The sequence below is a fragment of the Rhinoraja longicauda genome, chromosome 1 (assembly GCF_053455715.1).
Source record: "Rhinoraja longicauda isolate Sanriku21f chromosome 1, sRhiLon1.1, whole genome shotgun sequence".
Classification (NCBI taxonomy): domain Eukaryota; kingdom Metazoa; phylum Chordata; class Chondrichthyes; order Rajiformes; family Arhynchobatidae; genus Rhinoraja; species Rhinoraja longicauda.
In genome coordinates this window covers 35,927,251-35,950,797 of record NC_135953.1, presented here as the reverse complement: position 1 = coordinate 35,950,797, position 23,547 = coordinate 35,927,251, and the positions used below count along the sequence as shown (strand labels likewise).

The following is a 23,547-nucleotide window of genomic DNA, read 5'->3' as shown; positions in this document are numbered from 1 at the left end:
CAGGCAGCATCTCTGGAGAGAAGGAACGGGTGATGTTTCGGGTCAAGACCCTTCTTCAGACTAATGTCAGGGGAGGGGGCGGGACAACGATAGGATGCAGTCGGAGACAGGAAGATTTGTAGGAGAACTGGGAAGAGGGAGGAGATAGAGAGGGAAAGCAGGGACTATCTGAAGTTAGAGAAGTCAATATTCATACCGCTGGGGTGTAGACCACCCAAGCGAGATATGAGGTGCTGTTCCTCCAATTTGCGTTGAGCCTCACTCTGACAATGGAGGAGGCCCAGGACAGAAATGTCAGATTGGGAATGGGAAGGGGAGTTGAAGTGCTGAGCCACCGGGAGATCGGGTTGGTTAAGACAGAGTGAGCGGAGGTGTTTAGCGAAACGATCGCCGAGCCTGCGCTTGGTCTCGCCGATATATAGACATTGACACCTGGAACAGCGGATACAGTAGATGAGGTTGGAGGAGGTGCAGGTGAACCTCTGCCTCACCTGGAAAGACGGTTTGGGTCCTTGAATGGAGTCGAGGGGGGAGGTAAAAGGACAGGTGTTGTATCTCCTGCGGTTGCAGGGGAAATTACCTGGGTAGGGGGTTGTTTGGGTGGGAAGGGACGAGTGGACCAGGGAGTTTCGGAGGGAATGGTCTCTGTGGAAAGCAGAAAGGGGTGGAGATGGGAAGATGTGGCCAGTAGTGGGATCCCGTTGAAAGTGGCGAAAATGTTGGAGGATTATATGCTGTATGCGACGGCTGATGGGGTGAAAGGTGAGGACAAGGGGGACTCCGTCCTTGTTACGAATAGGGGGAGGGGGAGCAAGAGCGGAACTGCGGGATATTGAGGAGACCCTAGTGAGAGCCTCATCTATAATGGAAGAGGGGAACCCCCGTTTCCTAAAGAATGAGGACATCTCCGATGCCCTAGTATGGAACATCTCATCCTGGGCGCGGAGGCGGCTTAGATGGAGGAATTGGGAGTAGGGGATATAGTCTTTACAGGAAATAGGGTAGGAAGAAGTGTAGTCAAGATAGCTATGGGAGTCAGTAGGTTTGTAGTAGATGTCAGTCACTAGTCTGTCTCCTGCGATGGAGACGGTGAGATCCAGAAACGGTAGGGAGATGTCGGAGATGGTCCAAGTAAATTTAAGAGCAGGATGGAAATTAGTGGTGAAATTGATGATACCCTTTTCCCACACATGATAGTTTACTAGTCTGGAGAAGGATCTCAACCCAAAATGTCATCTGTCCTTTCCATCTATAGATGCTGCCTAACTCGCAGAGTTGCTCCACCACTTTGTGTTTTGCGCAAGATTCCAACATCTGCAGTTTTTTTGTATCTCCAAATTAATTTATCCATTTACTTAATTTCTTTAAAACAAAACTTATTGTCATCCGATTGGACATTATTGCATTTTCAATGTCAATAATCTTAAACTAGACCAAGGCGTAAAAGAATAAAACCTTTATAATATTTTACTTTCTTCAACACGGTAACATAAAAAATATTCAATTTGAAATGTCATCTATATTTTAGATGCAGTTCCTTGTGAGACACTAAAGGAGATGAAGGTGGTTTGTAGTTATTGCTTTACAAATCCTGCAGTGATCCTGCATTGTTTAAGCACTAAAGCAAAAATAAAGTTTCACAAAGTATGTATTGCTTTAAAAAAAGATAAAACCCCGTTAGAATTGTAATAAAATAATCCTTGTAATAAAAGTAATAAAAGGAAAAGTTTTCAAATGTTCTGTGAACTATTTTTTCGGAAGTCTTTCTTATCTGCCACAGAATGATACAAAGACGTACAGGTATGTAGGTTAATTGGCTGGGTAAAGGTAAAAATTGTCCCTAGTGGGTGTAGGATAGTGTTAATGTGTGGGGATCGCTGGGCGGCACGGACTTGGTGGGCCGAAAAGGCCTGTTTCCGGCTGTATATATATGATATGATATGATTTTGATTTTTTTTAGCCTGGCAACTTCATAATTCTATGTTTTGATGTAATATATGGCCTTAACAAATCCCTGAATTACAGACTAATTGAGATTAATCCTGATGAAATTGCATTATATAAAAAAATGAAGTTTTATTGCGTACCTTTTAAAAAATAATTAGTTCAAAATGTATAATGTATCTTCGAAATGGTGGAATTCCTTCTCTCCAGAGATGCTGCCTGACCCGTCGAGTTACTGCAGCATTTTGCGATACCTTAGAAATGGTGGATGTTTCTTTTAAACAAGTTCAGTTGACATTGGATTGATGTGATTTTTTTTCAACTGCTTTGCCAAATTTATTTGATACATGAGACCTCTCAAACATTTGTGATGTTTTGAGTAATCACATTGGCCAGCACCAATTACATCATATTTTCCTCACCAATTATTTGTCAATGGCCTATGCTCCCTAGAGGCCAAGAAGAAGTACGAAGAGAAATTATTTTTCAGCAAACTATAATACAATTGCTGAAAAATAGATAGATAGTGTATTGTCACATGTACTATGTAGGTACACTGAAATGTTTTGCTTTTTGCTTACCCAGTACACAAAAGAGTCGCCACAAGGTGTAGGCAAAAGTTACAAAGTACCCTAAAATATTGTTGGTCCCTTCTTCATGTCCCCCCCGCCCCCCACCCACCCTGGCCACAGGTCCATCTTGTTCTCGATGGTCCCCCCATGCCGTGGTTCCCCCTTTGTCCTTCGCGGCGTGACCAACCTAACTGGATTGCTATATTGAAACATATAAAATTCTTAAGGGGTTGGAGAGGCTAGATGTGGGAAGATTGTTCCCGATGTTGGGGAAGTCCAGAACCAGGGGTCACAGCTTAAGGATAAGGGGGAAGTCTTTTAGGACCGAGATGAGAAAACATTTCTTCACACAGAGAGTGATGAGTCTGTGGAATTCTCTGCCACAGAAGGTAGTTGAGGCCAGTTCATTGGCTATATTTAAGAGGGAGTTAGGTGTGGCCCTTGTGGCTAAAGGGATCAGGGGGTATGGAGAGATGACAGGTACAGGTTACTGAGCTGGATGATCAGCCATGATCATATTGAATGGCGGTGCAGGCTCGAAGGGCCGAATAGACAATAGACAATAGACAATAGGTCAGGAGTAGGCCATTCAGCCCTTCGAGCCAGCACCGCCATTCAATGCGATCATGGCTGATCACTCTCAATCAGTACCCCGTTCCTGCCTTCTCCCCATACCCCCTCACTCTGCTATCCTTAAGAGCTCTATCCAGCTCTCTCTTGAAAGCATCCAACGAACTGGCCTCCACTGCCTTCTGAGGCAGAGAATTCCACACCTTCACCACTCTCTGACTGAAAAAGTTCTTCCTCATCTCCGTTCTAAATGGCCTACCCCTTATTCTTAAACTGTGGCCCCTTGTTCTGGACTCCCCCAACATTGGGAACATGTTTCCTGCCTCTAATGTGTCCAATCCCCTAATTATCTTATATGTTTCAATAAGATCCTTCTAAATTCCAGTGTATACAAGCCTAATTGCTCCAGCCTTTCAACATACGACAGTCCCGCCATTCCGGGAATCAACCTAGTGAACCTACGCTGCACGCCCTCAATAGAAAGAATATCCTTCCTCAAATTTGGAGACCAAAACTGCACACAGTACTCCAGGTGCGGTCTCACCAGGGCCCGGTACAACTGTAGAAGGACCTCTTTGCTCCTATACTCAACTCCTCTTGTTACGAAGGCCAACATTCCATTGGCTTTCTTCACTGCCTGCTGTACCTGCATGCTTCCTTTCAGTGACTGATGCACTAGGACACCCAGATCTCGTTGAACATCCCTTCTTCCTAACTTGACACCATTCAGATAATAATCTGCCTTTCTATTCTTACTTCCAAAGTGAATAACCTCACACTTATCTACATTAAACTGCATCTGCCATGTATCCGCCACTGTATGTTTCTTTTTTTTTTCCCTAGTCAGATGTGCAGCACTTTGGTCAACGTGGGTTGTTTTTAAATGTGCTATACAAATAAATTGACTTGACTTGACTTGACTCACACAACCTGTCCAAGTCACCCTGCAGCCTTATTGCATCTTCCTCACAATTCACACTACCCCCCAGCTTAGTATCATCTGCAAATTTGCTAATGGTACTTTTAATCCCTTCATCTAAGTCATTAATGTATATCGTAAATAGCTGGGGTCCCAGCACCGAACCTTGCGGTACCCCACTGGTCACTGCCTGCCATTCCGAAAGGGACCCATTTATCCCCACTCTTTGCTTTCTGTCTGTCTGTCAACCAATTTTCTATCCATGTCAGTACCCTTCCCCCAATACCATGTGCTCTAATTTTGCCCACTAATCTCCTATGTGGGACCTTGTCGAAGGCTTTCTGAAAGTCGAGGTACACCACATCCACTGACTCTCCCCTGTCAATTTTCCTAGTTACATCCTCAAAAAATTCCAGTAGATTTGTCCAGCATGATTTCCCCTTCGTAAATCCATGCTGACTCGGAATGATCCTGTTACTGCTATCCAAATGCTCCGCAATTTCGTCTTTTATAATTGACTCCAGCATCTTCCCCACCACTGATGTCAGACTAACTGGTCTATAATTACCTGTTTTCTCTCTCCCTCCTTTCTTAAAAAGTGGGATAACATTTGCTATCCTCCAATCCACAGGAACTGATCCTGAATCTATAGAACATTGAAAAATGATCTCCAATGCTTCCACTATTTCTAGAGCCACCTCCTTAAGTACCCTGGGATGCAGACCATCAGGCCCTGGGGATTTATCAGCCTTCAGTCCCATCAGTCTACCCAAAACCATTTCCTGCCTAATGTGGATTTCCTTCAGTTCCTCCATCACCCTAGGTTCTCCGGCCCCTAGAACATTTGGGAGATTGTGTGTATCCTCCTCAGTAAACACAGATCCAAAGTAACGGTTTAACTTGTCTGCCTTCAGTCCCATCCTGAATGGCCTACTCCTGCACCTATTTTCTATGTTTCTATGTTTCTATGTTTCTATTGTATTCATTTGACTGTTTAAGTCCAGCAGGACAGAGAAACACTTCAGATTCAACACTTTAAACCTTAACCCTCATTCTGATTTACCAGATGGTCTTGGCTACAAGCGCTGCACAGTAATGCAATCAGTAGTCGCTGACTGGTTAGCACGCAACAAAAGCTTTTCACTGTACTTTGGTACACATGGCAAACTAAACTCGAGATACTGTCTCACTTACTTCAGCTCAATCCAGACCTTCAGTGCTGTCTGTGTGAATTTGTACATTCTCCCAGTGACTGCATGGACTTTTTCCATGTGTTCTATTTTCTTCTCAAGCAGTGTTGGTCCATAGGTTAACAGGACATTGTAATTTACCCCTCGTATGACAGAGTCAGGTTTATTATTGTCACATGTACTGAGATATAGTGAAACACTGTTTTCATGTTTTCCAATCAAAACAGATAATACTATACACTCAAGCTAAACTTAAGAATGAGTGAAGAGGTAGGGTGTGGTGAGAAATACCAGATTGCAGAATAGAGTTTACAAGTGGGACAGAGTTTTAACAATGTGGAGTGATTGTATGAGATGATAGTAGATCCTCTTCTGGGACCAGCAAGCACAGAGTATCTATGCTCTGGCACCATCTTGTAATGCTGGTATTATAGGGAATGTGGAGAGAACAGATTAAAAGGAAAATTAGTAGGAAATTGTATTGCTGTGAGCTGGCATGGATTTGGCATACCAAATAGTCTCCTTACATGTGTTAGAATGAACTGCAGATGCTGGTTTAAAATAAAGATAGACACAAAAAGCTGGAGTAACTCAGCGGGACAGGCAGCATCTCTGGAGAGAAGGAATGAGTGATGTTTCAGGTTGAGACCTGAAACGTCACCCATTCCTCTCCAGAGATGCTGCCTGTCTAAAGAAGGGTTGAGACCCAAAAAATCACCCATTCCTTCTCTCCAGATATGAGTTTTTCCAGCTTTTTGTGTCAGTCTCCTTCTATGTCAGACAATTACTGACTGATGGACTAGTATCTGGAGGTGGGTCACCCTGTGGACCACTTAGGAAACATCAACCTCAAACCTTCAGAGCTGGGTAAGACTACGGGACACCAATGGCAGGTGCAATCGAGGAACAAAAGTCAACGCCTGTGCCCAGTTTTAGCACTATAGCTCACAGATTGACTAATGATTGTTCTACTTGAAAAGCCATTAGAATTTCTGCTCCTTACGAAAACATTCAAAACCGCATTCGAATCAGAATTAGTGCAAACTCTGTAATTTCTCACCATCTTCCACCTAATTCATTAATTCCTCCTGGTATCCTGTAACAGGAGAAACTGGCATTGCAAATCCTTCCACAGCTGCTTGAGATGATATGATCTTCAATTCATTTACTTAGTGGGAAGCTTTAACAAGGCCAGCTGCTGTTTTTTTTTGTTCATTTCCAGCTACTACAATTGCATCAGACTCAATTTAATGTTATTCCATATGCTGGTGTGGAGTGCAGTTTGCTTTTGGTTAAAAGTACTTAGAAGAACAACAGGCATGATTCATTTGGAAATGCAAGTAGCCCAGCACTAGTTTACCTGTTGGGACCATTTTCTTTCTAATTTCCTATTGAGTAACACTGGCTCCCTTGCTGTTTTATTCCATCTTCTGGTACTGCTTGATTTCATCAGAATGCTCAACGTAGGCAATGAATACGGTACATTTATTTCACAAGAAAGATGGCACTGGGACAGTGATAACATTATGGGCTAATTCCATTCTTCAATGCTACTTGCAGGGACAGCTGGTTGTAATCCTGTAATCTAGTTGTTATAACCACCATGGAATAACAAGCTTTTAGTAATTTTTGGATTTTTAAAAATGATCTCAAAGCTTTGTGGTGAGCAGAGAACACAAAGGTTTCTTATCATATATAGTGAACTAATTTGGCAGCACTTGAAGTTATCATCGTTGGCTGGAGAAATGCAAGAGGTCTTGATTCTTGCAAGGGTGCCAGAGTGACACGGTTTGTTAATGGAACTGGGGCAGTTCAGAAATGCAAGCTTTATTTATTTATGTAGTTAATTATTCATTTTTGGAAGATTTATTCATGAATCTCACCATAGGAGATTGGCCAGGAATAGTGAATAGCTTTTGTTGTATTTTTGTCGAGAATTATAAAAAAAAATATTTTGTCTATATTATTCAGGTTGCAAACAACAGTTTTCTGTAATATCAAACTAGCCGGTGGACGGGAATGACTGTTTCCAGTTGTTGCGGGAGCTGAATTGATGGCGGAGACACGATGAGTACTGTTATTAATCTGAATAATAGAGGGAACCTTACAGTTAACTTTAGTTTCCTTTCACAACAACTCACCCCAAAGTTCATTTGAGTAAATAAAGACCTACTAGTGTTTAAATATGGCATCTAAAACTATAAGCAAAGAGTGCCCATGATAACAATTCTGGGAGTGGTCCTCCATCACTGGAACCTAGATGGTGAATAGCTCTGCTCTGTCATTTGGTTCTTCTGTAATTTCCCTCGAGTGATCCAAGGAGATCTAGATAGAGTACCTCCAAGGAGTCCTGGATAGAGTGGACGTGGATAGGATGTTTCCACTTGTGGGAGAGTCCAGGACCAGAGGCCATAGCCTCAGAATAATAGGGCGTACCTTTAGAAAGGAGAAGAGGAAGAATTTCTTTAGTCAAAGGGTGGTGAATCTGTAGAATTTATTGCCACAGATGGCTGAGGAGGCCGTCAATTGATATTTTTAAAGTGGAAATTGACAGATTCTTGATTAGTATGATTGTCAGGGGTATGAGGAGAAGGCAGGAGAATGGGGTTGTGAGGGAAAGATAGATCAGCCATGATTGAATTGTGGTGTAGACGATGGGCCGATTGGCCTAATTCTACTCCTAGAACTAATGAGATCTGAGACTTAGTCAGAGAATAGATCAGGGCTTTGTTTCAGAGTTGGGTCAGCGCCTCAGATGAGAATGATGGGAGGAGATGGATTAGTACTATGAGGTGATACTGTTTAGAGAACAGATCTATTAAAATATAGTGTACTGAGGGTGCTCTAGAGAAGGTTGCTTCCAAGAAAAAGTGTCCTAACTTAAAAATCTACACTCAAAAGTTACATTGCTAGGCAAACTATATTATTCCATGCATGTATGATGCCTGCCATTGCTTCAAGAGCCATTTGTGTCTTGAAGAAATATCACAACTGACATTTTAGAATGGCACAAAAGTTCATAATTTCTCTCTGGAAATAACTGATACTTGAGATGAGGAAATATTGCTATAACTTCTGCACTCTGGAGTTATAAGCATGTATTATTTCAATTATTTTAGATTACTGGGATGAGGAGGTAGTGAAATGAATTTAAATGTGAAATACTTAGCAGAGGTGAAAGAGAACTGCGATTGTCATTTTCCTAATCAACCCAAAATGCCACCTATTCACATCCTCCAGAATTGCTGCCTGACCCGCTGAGATACTCCAGCATTTTTGGTCTTTGTTTTGTAAACCAACATTTGCAGTTCCTTGTTTCTACATTTTACTGCACCACTGCAAAATCTCCCCAAGGTATGCCTATTAAGTCCTCCTCTCTTGGACAGGTCTTCTGCGAGATCTTCTCTCACTATTCCTCCTCTGAGATTCTTGCTCCTTTCCTGCTCAACGACAGAAGAGTTCCATCCCAAAATGTCGCCTATCCAGTTTAGTTTATTGCCATGTGTACAGTGAAAAGCTTTTGTTGTGTGCTAACCAACCAGCAGAAAGACGATACATGAGTACAATTGAGCCATTCACAGTGTGCAGATACATGATAAGGGAATAACATTTAGTGTAAGGTAAAGCCAGTAAAGTACGTTCAAAAATAATCTGATGGTCCCCGATGAAGTAGATAGTAGTTCAGGGCTGCCCTCTGGTTGCAGTAGAATGGTTGAGTTGCATGATAACAATTGGGAAGAAACTGCCCTTGAATCTGGAGGTGTATGTTTTCACACTTCTCTGCCTTTTGCCCGATGGGAGAGGGGAGAAGAGGGAGTGGCCAGGGTGTGACTCATCCTTGATTATACAGCTATCCATGTTTTCTAGATCCACTGAGTTACTCCAGTATTTTGTATCGTGTTTTTTAAACCAACATCTGCAGTTCCTTGTATCTACATTGTCTTTTGATGTCTGCTACACTGTTCTGCTACATGTACAGTAAATACTGAGGTCATAAAAGATGACATAACAGCAAAGGGTTGAACTAAGAATTTTTTCTTACTTATGAATTAAGAAATGAAATCAGTGTCAATCAGTCAAAACACAGATCCTGTTAAGAAATTGAATCAGTGTCTATTAACCCAAATAATTAGGGAGTTTGAGACAAATATTTCCCACAGTAAACTAAGGACACATTAAGGATGGACAAAAAAGATTCCCAATTGAAATAAAAGAAAAATGCCAGGAAAGGGTATCACTGAGGAGTGCAACACCAACAAGTGAATGTCAAAGTAAAGTAAATATCAAATAATTACTTCACATTGAAATTCACCAGTGAGACAAATACGATGAATGTGACATGAGTTGAGATGAAAAAAGATCTGATGACATTTAAGAAAGAAAAAGAAGAGATAGCCACATCAAACTTAGTGGAGGATAAAGCTATTGATCTAGATTTATTGTATCTATGACATTAAAACATGTTTGTGAAGTGAAGCAAAGACAGTTATACATTTAAATAATTAGAAAAGAAATAATTGCAGAGTGATGGGCAGCTAATGTAAGTCTTATATATGAAAAACAAATATAGATCTCCAGAAGATAGACACAAAACGCTGGAGTCTCGGCGGGACAGGCAGCATCCCCGGAGAGAAGGAATGGATGACCCGAAATGTCACCCATTCCTTCTCTCCAGAGATGCTGCCTGTCCCGTTAAGTTACTCCAGCTTTTTGTGTCTATCTTCGGTTTAAACCAGCATCATTGGTCCAAATTGGTCATCATCATTGGTCCAAAAATGCTCACCAAATCCACCCAAAACTTCATCCTCAACATTGATGGTCTCCCAGTATCCACCTCACCTCACATCCGGAATCTTGGAATCATCCTTGATCAAACCATCTCCTTCGACAAACACATCAAACACATCACAAAGACAGCCTTCTTCCACCTCAAAAACATTGCCCGTCTCCGTCCATCCCTCTCCTCCACAGCTGCAGAAACCCTCATCCACGCCTTCATCACCTCCCGTCTGGACTACTGCAACAGCCTCCTCTATGGCGCACCCTCAAAAATCATCAATAAACTTCAATACATTCAAAACTCCGCTGCCCGTCTACTCACACACACCTCGATCCGTGACCATATCACCCCCGTCCTTTATAAACTCCACTGGCTCCCCATCCCCCAGAGAATCCAGTACAAAATCCTCCTCATAACCTACAAAGCCCTCCATAACCTGGCCCCATCCTACCTGACCGACCTCCTCCACAGGCACACTCCCACCTGCACCCTCCGCTCTGCCGCTGCCAATCTCCTATCCCCCCACATCCGGACTAAACTCAGATCCTGGGGGGACAGGGCTTTCTCCATCGCTGCTCCCACCCTATGGAACTCACTACCCCAAACCGTTAGAGACTCCCCCACACTCACCACATTCAAAACATCGCTGAAGTCTCACCTGTTCAGTACTGCCTTCAACCACTGAAGGTCACCTCACCTACTGTCTCCTTTCTCTGTTCATTTATTTATTTACTTATTTATCTATTTATTAATTTCCCTATGTTCTCAAAATCTCTGTAAAGCGTCTTTGAGTATATGAAAAGCGCTATATAAATAAAATGTATTATTATTATTATTATTATCTGCAGTTCCTTCTTACACACAGAAGAACTCCGCATTTAAACAATCATGATTTCCCCCCCGCTCTTTATAAGGATTATATATATATATATATATATATTTATATATATGTGTGTGTGTGTGTGTGTGTGTGTGTGTGTGTGTGTGTGTGTGCACTTGTGAGTATGTGTATATATACACATTGATTTTTATTTATTTATTTATTCATCTTTTTTTCTTTTTCTTTTTCTTTCTTTCCTCTCTCTCTCTCTCTCTCTCTCCCTCTCTCTCTCTCTCTCTCTCTCTCTCTCTCTCTCTCTCTCTCTCTCTCTCTCTCTCTCTCTTTTTCTTTTATTAGATTGTTTATAGTGTACTATGTTTACATATTCTGTTGTGCAAGCAAGAATTTCATTGTTCTATCTGGGACATATGACAATAAAACACTTGACTTTTGATTTCATGATCACATTTTAAAGCATATATGACAAACCCCTTTAAATTATTTTAAAATCCTTTGAAGGATTTGTTTAAAGATCATGTAATAGTAAAAATACATTAAATCAGAAAATCTTTTGAAAGAAAATGCGCAGAAGACTCATGGCCATGGACTTATGAAATCAGGAAGACGAGGAGCAAAATGTATAATAAACTTTCCACAATACAGACAACATTAAAAGAGTTATAGACTGGCAAAAGATGGCATGTGATATTCCAGACGAATTAGTGGGAGGGCCAATATTGCTCATTATCTACGAAAAAATTTACACTTGGATAATCAGAAGTGCATTATTTACACTCAAAATTAACTTGCAAACGTGAAGTGTAATGTGCATTCAATGTCAGATTGAGGTGCTTCAGTTGACATGAAGATGATAGTAACAAAATACAGGAAATTGGACAAACGTATTAGAAAGGCAGCATGCTTTTCCAGGTCTTTGTCTCAATCGAAAGTAAATAGTTGGATTTGAAAAGCAGAGGGATCTGGGTATCATGATAGCAATGGTACAAAAGTAGCTGAAGATTTACAGAACAATGTAAAAGCAAACAAGTACTGGACTTTAATTCTAGAGGGATATAATTGAAAGGGAGGGAAATTAGGTTAATTTAGAATCTTTATTGGAGCACACTTGGAACATTGCATCTCCATTTTATGGGAAAACAATAAACAAGTAGCAGAGAAACTGCAACAGAACATTTACTAGAATGATTTAAAAAAAACTGTGAGACTATGCCTTCTAGGCATGATGAAACAATTTTTTTCCGAGGCAAGAGACAGTGAGCAGTGACCCGATAGAGTACTTTGAGATTACGGAAAGGATTGATAAGGTAGTCATAGAGGCATGCTTCCACGAGAGCTGTGACTAAAACTAGAGGCTGGAAATAAAAGATAATCATTGATAAACCCACCAGGGGATATTCAGGAGAAACTTCCTCACCCAGAGGGAAACTTGCTGCCATGATTACCAGTTAAGACAAATAGCATAGATGTGTTTAAGGGGAAGCCAGATTAATACATGAAGTGAGAATGGAACAGAAGGATTTGTTAATTGGATTAACTGAAGAGAGGTGGCAGGGAGAGGAGGGGGAGCCGTATGTGGAACAGAAATACCTGTTGGACTGAATAACCCGTTTCTGTGTAAAGATAACAGTGACTATGTAAATCATCTCATTACTGGAATAATTTGTGCCCTCTTTTACTTAGTGGTGTGTACTGTAGTTGGAGGGGTTTGACTCAGAGAATGATATTTGTAATTAAAACATGAGCCTCATGAGAAAGGTATAAGCAGACTTGAAATGTAATTTATGACCAAAAAAACCTGCTAACAACAATTTTAATCAAGTTATTTATAAATACCCAAGATATTTCTACATATGCTAAGTTTTACTTTCTTTGAATAAATTCATTACTTAATTTAAATTAATTTTTTGGTTTTCTGTTATATTTGCAGTATTTCAGATCCCTTGATGAATGATTCCAAAGAAATGCGTAACTCGATGTGAAACAGAGTAATGTAAACCAAGGGGGAGCTAAGCAGACCTAACACTGTACTTCGTGCAAGTAGGCACACTTTGGTAAGGAAGTGAAAATCAGCTTCTACGTCCAGTATTCCAAAGAGGGGGAGCACCAATTGTGGCACGGTGGTGCAGCGGTAGAGTGGATGCCTTACAGCGCCAGAGAACCAGGTTCGAGCCCGACTACGGGTGCTGTCTGTACGGAGTTTGTACGTTCTCTCCGTGACCTGCGTGGGTTTTCTCCGAGATCTTCGGCTTCCTCCCACACTCCAAAGATGTGTAGGGTAATTGGCTTGGTATAAAAGTAAAATGTCCCTCGTGTGTGTAGGATGGTGTTAATGTGTGGGGCGTCGCTGGTCGGCGTGGACCCGGTGGGCCGAAGGGCCTGTTTCCGCGCTGTATCTCTAAATTAAACTAAACTAAATGTGTAGGAAAAAAAACTGCAGATGCTGGGTTAAATCGAAGGTAGGCACAAAATGTTGGAGTAACTCAGCAGGTCAGGCAGCATCTCTGGAGAGAAGGAATGGGTGACGTTTCAGGTCGAGACCCTTCTTCAGACATCTTCTTTTCTCCAGAGATGCTGCCTGACCCGCTGAGTCACTCCAGCATTTTGTGTCTACCTATCTAAACTAAACTAAATAAGAGTTCATGTTCCTAATTGCCACAGATAGCTGTGGAGGCCAAGTCATTGGTCACAGCCTCAGAATTAAAGGTTGTTCCTTTAGGAAGGAGTTAAGGAGGAATTTATTTAGTCACAGTGTAGTGAATCTGTGGAATTCTATGCCACAGAAGGCTGTGGAGGCCAAGTCAATGGATATTTTTAAGGTGGAGATAGACTGATTCTTGATTAGTACCGGTGTCACGGGTTATGGGGAGAAGGCAGGAGAATGGGGTTGAGAGGGAAAGATAGATCAGCCATGATTGAATGGCGGAGTAGACTCAATGGGTTAAATGGCCCAATTCTGCTCCTATGACTTATGAATATGAATGACTATTTTATGATTTTGACTGTAAAGAGTGTGATGTTAATCTTTCCACTTTAACAGCAAGGTAACTGGTGCAAATGGTGAGCAGCTTCAGGAAGGGGCTCAGCTCATTAACAGGTCAAACTCAGTGTTGAAATGGTGGAAACATGATTGTGCCTAAAAGGAAAGATAATTGTGATGTTGGGATGAAGAGGAGATCTATCTAAAGCAGACCGATCTTTGTGATCCTTCAAAATTTACCAAAAAACTTTTACTTATTTTACCTGAACAGATCTTAATATTTGTGTCTTAATAGTTGTGGTTGCTCTTCCTAGCTCCATGCTCACTTCAGCATAAAGATTACAAGGGTTTTATTGGCAACCAGCTGTCTTCAAGCCTGAAGTGTCAGTCCCAGTGGAGGTGTTGCACTCCATTTTGTTCTCCTACACCCAGTTAAAGTTCTCATGTGATTTTGGACCGAGGCAGATTCTTGCTGGTTTTTGACAGTCAGATATCCTGACGACTCTCATGTATACACAAAGGAAGCTGATAATGTAATGGAGGGCAACAGAGAGTTCTCGAGTAGGTCATTGAATCCTCAAAAGTGCTGAGAAACAGAGAGACCTTGGTGTATATGCAGAAGCATCCCTGAAAACAGTGGTAAGGTCCTGTGGCTAGAGAGAAGCCAATGGTGTTTTTTTAACAATTGAACGCAGAGATGATTCAGGAAATTATATGCCAGTGATTCTCACATCAGCATTAGGGAAGCTATTGAATAGCATTCTTAGGAAAAGGGTTAACTCGCATTTGGAAGAGAATCGGCTGATTAGAATGTCAGCATAGATTTGTCCATGGTAGGTCATGTCTAATGAACCTGATTTTGGGGAGGTAGCAAAGGTGACTGATAAAGGCAGGTCAGTGGATGTTGTGTACATGGACTTCAGCAAGTTAATTCCCAAGCCCCCACATGGTAGGCTGATCCAGAAGATTAGGATGCATGGTGATTTTGTGGTTTGGATTCAGAACCAGTTTATCCAAAGACAAAAATGTAATTGTAAAGATGTTAGAGGGTAGCCATGGAAGCCGTTATTCTGGCAGGAGGTCTATGCCTGGTGGAGTTCCAAGGGATCGATGATAGGACCTATGTTGTTTTGTGATATATATAAATGACTCAGACATAAAGGTAGCTGGGTAGGTTGGTAAGTTTGCAGATGACACAACAAATGATGGAAGTAAAGAAGGCTGTCGGAGAATACAGCAGGATATAGATCAGTTTGACGTGGATGGAGAAATGGTAGGTGCTGTTTAATCCAGGCAAGTGAGAGGTGTTGACTTTGGGAGATCAAATGGAAGGGGTAAATATAGAGTTAATAGCAGGAACCCAACAGTATTGATGTATAGAGGGATCTTAGGGTCCAAGTCCATAACAGTTGTGAATCTGTCGAATTCTCTGCCAATTCACTGGATGTTTTCAAGAGAGAGTTAGATTTGGCTCTCAGGGCTAACGGAATCAAGGGATATGGGGAGAAAGCAGGAGTGAGGTACTGATTTTGGATGAACAGGCCATGACCATATTGAATGGCAGTGCTGGCTTAAAGGGCCGAATGGCCAACTCCTGCACCTATTTTCTATGTTTCTATAAGTTGAAAGTGGCAACACAAATAGATAGCGCTGTAAAGAACCTGCATTGTATGCTTGCTTTCATCAATCAGGGGTTTGAGTATAACAGTCATTAATTCATGTGCAGCTTTTTAAAATCTCAGTTAGGTCACATTTAGACTATTGTGTGTGGTACTGGTGCACTGCAGGTGAAGGTTTTGGAGAGGGGCAAAAAAGGTTTACCAAGGTGTTGACAGGAGTAAAGGGTATTAGCTATAAGTAGAGGTTGGAGTGGCGGAGGCTGAGGAGAGGCTGAGGAGAGACCTATAATTTTATAATTCACAGATTGGGTGGGCAGTCAGAGTCTTTTTTTCCCAGGGAGGAAACGTCAAATACTAGAGGGCATTTCTTTAAGGTGAGAGGGGGTAAGTTTACAGGAGATGTGCAGGTCAAATTTCTATCCAATTTTATATAGTTTTTTTAGTGTTAGGTGGTTGAAATGCACTGTTAGGGTGGTGGTGTAAACAGATACAGTAGTGACATTTAAGAGACTTTTAGATAGGCCAATAAATATGCACAGGATGGAGAGATATGGATTATGTGCAGACACAAGGGATTAGTTTAATTTTGTATCATGTTCAACACGTACATTGTGGGCTGAAGGGCCTCTTCCTCTGCTGTACTGTTCTATGTTCATTGTTCTATGTTTTATCAATACCAATGCTGTAATTAACTTTGTAATTGAACTCAAAATATCTGTGATCCCTGTAAATTTACTCATGTAAATTGGTAACAGTTCAAAATCTGGGATAAATTCAGAGCATGAGAGTCTGATATCATATCAAAAAAGAGTGGTGATAAAATTTACCTAACACAGTAATCCTGCAAATTGTTCGCCTTTTTCAGAATATACTACTGACATCAAAAGGTAAGGATTTGGTACTGCAGCGGAATGTTTCTTTATACACATTATGAATACAGCCAATCTATCCTTTGTTCTACAGCATGGATACAATCCTGAAATATTTACAAAATATCAATACACTGGACTACAAATATAAAGCAGAAGATATTTCGCAGGGCTTGGGTCGGCCCGCCGCGGACCTTTCACCGTCCGGCGCGGCCTGAAATAGGCCGTGGACCTTTCACCGCCCAGCGGGGGCTTCAATATCGGGAGCCCCGACCGCCTCGACGTGGCAACTCCAACAGCCTGACCGCGGGAGAAGACGGCAGGGAAGAGAAAAATACATTTTGGCCTTCCATCACAGTGAGGAGGGATTGGAGGAGACTCACTGTGATGGATGTTTCTTTTGTTTGGTGTTAGTTGTGATTGTATGTGTTATTGCATTTTTATTGATTATTCTTATTGGTCTTATTGTTCAACTGCGGGTAATGTTTCATTTCACTACACATTTATGTGTATGTGACAAATAAACGACTATTGACTATTGACTATTAACTATTGACTATTGATTTACCCATCGCTTTTACTGACATGCATGACATGCTCATGCTTGTTATTTTGGAGTTGTTGGGATTTGAAGTTGGTTTTGCAAAGATCTTACAACATATGGACACCTGGAAAAAGAAAGTATTTCTGACAACTCTAGTTACGCTCATCCTAATAATGAGTAAGGTGTCATTTCTCAATGACTGCCATCTGGTGGCATGAATGTCTGTGGTGATGACGTTCTTTTGAGAGGTTGGTTATAGAGCATATCAACGCTTACTTTAACAAGAACCTGGACCAATTTCAATTTGGCAAACGGCACAATAGGTCAACAGGTGATGCAATACTGCTGGCTCTTCACTCTACACTGGACATTCACGTCAGGCTGTGTTCATTGATTACAGCTCAGTTTAACTCCTTCGTCCCCTCCAAACGTGCTACCAAGCTCGGGGAACTGGGTCTCTGCGCATCTCTGTGCAACTGGATCCTCAACTTCCTCAGCAACAAAACACAATCGGTACAAATTGGTAACTGTGCTTCCTCCTTGATAACCATCCGCACAGGGGCAGCTCAATACTGTGTGCTCAGCCCCCTGCTCTACTCACTCTATACCCAAAACGGTGTGCCAAGACACCGTTCTAACGCCATCTTTAAATTCACTGACGACACTACCGTTGTTGGATGAATTACAGGTAATTTGGAGTCAGAAAATAGGAGGGAGATCAATTGTCCGATTGAATAATACCAGAACAACAACCTTCCTCTCAATGTCAGTAAAACTAATGAACTGTTTGTTGACTGCAGGAAAAAAAGGTCAAAGGTCCACAAACCTGTCTTCATTGACAGGTCGGTGGTGGAGAGAGTCACCATTCTCAAGTTCATAGGCATGCATATCTCTGAAAATCTGTTCTGGACCCAGGACATTGATGCAATCGTAAAACCCATCAATGTATCTACTTCCTTAGAAGATTGAGGAGATTTGGTAAGTCAACAAATACTCTCTTAGACTTCTACAGATGTATGGTAGAGTGCATATTAACTGGCTGCATCATGGCCTGGTTCGGCAACTCAAATGCCCAGGAATACCGAAGATCGCAAAAGGTGGTGGACGTTGCTCAGTCCATCATGGGTACTGGCCTCCCCACCATTGAAGGGATCTATAGGAGGTGCTGCCTCAAAAAGGCAGCCAACATCCACAATGAGCCACACCACCCTGGCCAAGCTCTCATTTCACTCCTGCCATCAAGAAGAAGGTATGGGACACTGAAGATAGTGACCTCCAGGTTCAGAAACAGTTATTGAACATCACAAACACCAACTAAACCACGAATTAGGGAATTTAGGCTTTATTTTTGATTTTGCAAAAATATTGGGTTAATTATGTATTTAACTTTTTTGTTTGTATATTTTGTTATCTATTGAGTACTGTGTTTATAGACATGTTATGCTGCTGCAGTCAAGAATTTCATTGTTCCATTTTGGTACATATGGTAATTAAACACTAGTGACTCTTCATAATTTAGAATTCCTTCCCTGAATCTCGCTGTCGAATCTCCTTAAGAAGATTCTTTAAATCCAACTTTCTTGGCTCAGCTTTTGCTCATTTGACCTAATGTTTCTGTCAAATTTTGTTTGATAATATTCCTTTGAAGCATCTTGAAATTTTTAAAATCATGTTCAAAACACTGTATTAAATGTTAGTTGTTGTCCAATTCAACAATTCGCACCAAAAGTGGAAACAAAGATCTGTCCTAGGGAATTATAGTTATTGCCCATTTTGCACAATGCCAAAAATGTGTTTAAATCTTGTACAATTTGATAAGAGGGACTTTTTTTACAGGAAAGGACCGGATAGCAGGCAGACCTCCTCTGTACAGAATTATGATTCAATGTCTAGGCATGAAACTGTTAGTTTGTGTATAAATAAAATCAACGGAAAATAACAGCAAAGTTTTACTTGTGTTAATCAATGTGACATTTTCAGCTGCAGTAATGTTAATCTCACAATTTCTTTGACAAATAGCTGGTGAATGTGACAGATCCAAGGAATGAATTGCTAATTATCATTGAACAACAATATGGCTAAATAGACAGGGTGATGAAACAAAAAAACGTTTAACCTTGCTAAGTTATTGAAGAGGTTTCAGACGCACATAAAATGAATTACCTCAGGAAATTTCCAATTTAGATTGCTGGTGAGAATTATTATGCATGGTTAATGCTCTTAAATAAGGACATGGTACTTTCTGAAATGGCAAAACAAGAAGTCAAAGCAACAATTTATTTATTGCTAAGTGGAAATGAGTATAAGTAAAGAGCTGATGAGAAAATTAAACTTCAGCTATTTACTTTTACAGTGACTTTGTTTAAAAGATAAACTTCAATGTCATAAATGCACAATTACAAGCATTATTGCTCATTTACGTTGCGAAACGTATAAGATTATTAAGGGGTTGGACACGTTAGGTCCAGGAAAAATGTTCCCAATGTAGGGGGAGTCCAGAACAAGGGGCCACAGTTTAAGAATAAGGGGTAGGCCATTTAGAACAGAGATGAGGAAAAACTTTTTCAGTCAGAGTTGTGAATCTGTGGAATTCTCTGCCTCAGAAGGCAGTGGAGGCCAATTCTCTGAATGCATTCAAGAGAGAGCTAGATAGAGCTCTTAAGGATAGCGGAGTCAGGGGGTATGGGGAGAAGGCAGGAATGGGGTACTGATTGAGAATGATCAGCCATGATCACATTGAATGGCGGTGCTGGCTCGAAGGGCCGAATGGCCTACTCCTCCACCTATTGTCTATTGTCTATTGTCATTTAATGAATGACCAGTACAGTTTCATAACATGTTACACAATTAGATACATAAAATAAATTAAAAGGGGTCTATGAGAAAAAAAACCAGAAATGTTGTCTGTGTGGAGTTTGCATGTTATCCCTGTGAACATTGGTTTCGTCTGAGCAGTCCAAATTCTACTTACATTCCAAAAATATGCAGGTTTGTAGGTTAATTTGCCTCTGTAAATTGCCTCTGGTGTATATGGAGTAGGTGTGAAAATGGAATGTTGTCGAATGATGGTTGGCATGCACTTGGTGGGCTGATGGCCTGTTTCCATGCTGTTCCTTTCAATCAATTTAATCCAAACAATAGGTGAATGGACTGCCAAATCAGTCCACAAGGTTGAGAAAATATTGGCAGTCCATAAACATTCATAAATGACACGAGTCTGAACTTCTTCGATCTGATTCTGAGAATCAACCTTACATTGTTTCAAAGATGGATTGGGGATCACTCAGAAGAAAATCCCTCACTCCAATTGTAGTCCACAAAGTATATTGGAATATTGAAAATGCAGTCTCATCAGCATCAATTGGATGTAGACAGCTAGAAGGAGAAGGTGCAGAGTGAAGCCTTGTCAAATATTTACTTATGGTCTGCTGGAGAAACCTAGCCACAAACGGTGATGGTTTTCCAAGACTGGACTTTGTTGAAGTTCATTGACATCATGGCAGAGGACTGGTTATCATATTTGGTTATTGATCAAGGGACAGCAAACGTCTTCCCTTATCTGACTGATAGAAGGGTTCAGACCCGAATCGTCACCCATCCAGGTTCTCCAGGGATGCTGCCTGACCAGTTGAGTTATAGAATTTTGTATTTGTCTTTGGTATAAAAGATATTATTATGTCTTTCCTTATTTGTTGGGATTGAAGGTCCTGATTTGAAATGTAATAATATACAGTTATACCCATACCCTGAAAGTGTTTTGTACTGACAGAATGTATTTTAAAGAACACAGATTCTATTTAGAGATTCTATATTTCGAGATTTGCAGAATCAGAGTTTTAAACGTTTAACTTATTCTTCCCTTCTAAATATTAATGTTGGTGTTAATTGACAATCAATTGGAATCATTCCAACAGATAGGAGATGGCCGAGGTATATTAAATTGATACAGCTAGAAATCAGTTAAATTTGGAAAGTCATATCAAAACTTTGTGTTGATGTGGTGAAGAGGAGATGTTAGGTGTTTCCTTATAACAGAACAAGCTTTCCGCAACATATTTGGACTTCGTTGACTGGCTAATCAATAACACCCCACACTAGCAACAGCGAATCTCCGTAATGCCAATTCATGCACGTAGCACTTCACTCTACTCTCACAACCCCATTTGCTATGGCAATTTCCTACTAATATAAGATCCACCCCTGGGTTTTCAGCTCACTGCTATGAATGCTGCACTCATTGCTGTCAATCCAGCAGGCTGGCGTGAAAACTGCTGAAGAAAAATCAAATGTTTTTGCATTTAGTTTCTGGGGATATCTGTGAGCTTGTATGATTCTTGCTTAAGATCTCTGTCCTGTGCCCTTCCTCCTCTCTCCCTCCTTGTCCCACAGATACAGATATACACAAACACTCACCCCTTAGGATCTAAGTTTACACAGAGGCCAAAGAATTTGACTGGCCGATTTGAAGAGTAATTTCCAGCAGCATTTTCGATGAGGTTAATTATTCAATGTTTAGTCCAAATGCAGTTGAAAGCAAACATAACAGACTTTCAATTTTCCTGATATTGCTTTGTGTTTCCTAATAGGGTATAATGAGTTCACCCTAGAGCTGTAATAGCTGTGTTTACAGCAGAGGCATCAATACCACAAATACCTCTATGAGAACAAGTCAACATTATAGGCAACATCTGGCTTTTTAGGTCATGATATTTGTTAAGCAGAGATGTGTTGTTCAACCAGTCAGAGAGTTGATATAATGAGTCAGGCTCCACCGCTGCTCTTTAGCCTATTGATCTTAACTTGCTCAGAAGACTTGTATTCCTGATGGGGCTCAATCGAGCCTGTGCCTATAAACTCATCTTGGCTGTGGTTATAAATCCTGCTGGCAGACATAAACATTGATACTATTGACCTATCAAAGATAAGGCTGATACCATCACCCGAGTGTGACGGATGTTTTTTGACCATGTTCCAGAGCATTCTAATCTTCACCGCAACAACCAAAGCAACAAGACATAAAGCTTGACATCTTTTTTTTGTTTCCCTTTGCCACTTTTCCTCTTGATAGTTTTCTTCCTCGTTTCTCCTTTAAACACCAGCATTCTGTAGGCCCTTTGTTTCATGCATTGCTGGTATCCTCATATGTCTCACTCCTTTGTTGACCCTCATGTTCATTGTCTCCAGTATACTTATTCATTTCTAGGAGGAGGGTCCACTTGACATCATAGCCAAGATTCAACAAACACTTCTGAGGCAGTCCCACCAAATCAAGGATGATTTACTTCCATTTCAGTTTTTGGGTTCTGAGATGGCTAATAAGGTCAATATGGGAACAAGGCTTCTTCCACATGGGTCACCAATGCCACCCAATGAGTTAGAGGATATTTCCTCCTCTCTAACATAGAAATATGGGTTTCCAAAAGCCTTACTTTGATAGATAGGAACCATTATCTTGCTTCTAGCTTCATGAATTGCTTGTGATACTTACCAAACATGACACTTTCATTAAGCACATTCTTCCACTCAGTTTATGACAAAATCTATGCAGCAACTACAACAGTGGCCTACAAATGAAGGTTAAAAAGAGGATACTTTTTCAACAATTCTGTAATTACTCAACCTGAATTTCATTCAAATCACAAGCACAAGGACATTTTGCAAGGTTATTTTTAGGGGAAAGGCATACCGTTAGTGTTACATAAGAGGTTCAAGACTGCACTCTTTATTAACAATGGAGCCAATCTTGTTGATAGAGCCTTTGGAGCCAAATTAGATAGAATTGGGAGAGGTTTTCTGTACATCAGACCTGAATTAGAAGTACCTGTGGCTGAAAATGTTAGTTGTGGGAGTTGGGAGTTCAATATTGGACACCTATTCAGAATACATTACGGGCTGGGATTATTCTGTCAACAACTATACTTGCTGCTGAGCTCAAATAAAGCTGTTGGCCACAGGAGTTCCCTGGCACTGGAGTGAAGAAAGATTTCTTCCATTCTGACTAATTTGTGGATTTGGTTTTGAACCATTGCAATCAGCAACACTACCAGTCAATGGGCAGTTACTGCTTTCTCACGCTTTAAAAAATATTCTCGGTTTCTGGTTAGTAATCAGAAAAACTAGAAAATGGAAGCAATAATCCACATAACAATCGTTCTCCAGAATGCAAAATAAAGACTGAATTGTGTGGGAACGAACTGCAGATGCTAGTTTAAACCTAAGATAGACACAAAAAGATGGAGTAACAGCGGGTCAGATGGCATTAATGGAGAAAAGGAATAGGTGATATTTTGGGTCGAGACACTTCTACAGACTCTTTTTGATTGAATGGAATTGAATTGAATTGTACGTGTGAGATTAATGGAGAAGCTCAAATATTAGATACACTTTATTTTAATATTTGGAAACTCATTGAACTTTCAAATGCATGTTCTGATGGAATTTAGAATTAGTTTCTTCATTGCCTGGGAGATTATTAAGATGTAATTATGACCTTAAAAGCTCATTTAATCACATTCAACAGTTTCAATGGTTTTTACAATGAGAATGCCGCATAAAAGGTTAGAGTTCATGTCAATTCATTGATTGGATTTGCTGTTTCTCAAAGTTGGCCACAGAACACCACACAGAGGAGTGGAGTATCACTTAGAGCAGCATTAAACTAGGCATGGGCAGACCTTCAGTTTAGTTTAGAGATATAGCGCGGAAACAGGCCCTTCGGGCCA

At 40.7% G+C, this 23,547-nt stretch overlaps 1 protein-coding gene across 7 annotated transcripts in view; it reads right to left on the bottom strand.

Moving 5' to 3' along the window:
* celf4 (CUGBP, Elav-like family member 4) overlaps nt 1–23,547 on the bottom strand; it is a 1,071,661-nt gene that overhangs the window by 778,506 nt on the left and 269,608 nt on the right. The window lies entirely within an intron of this gene.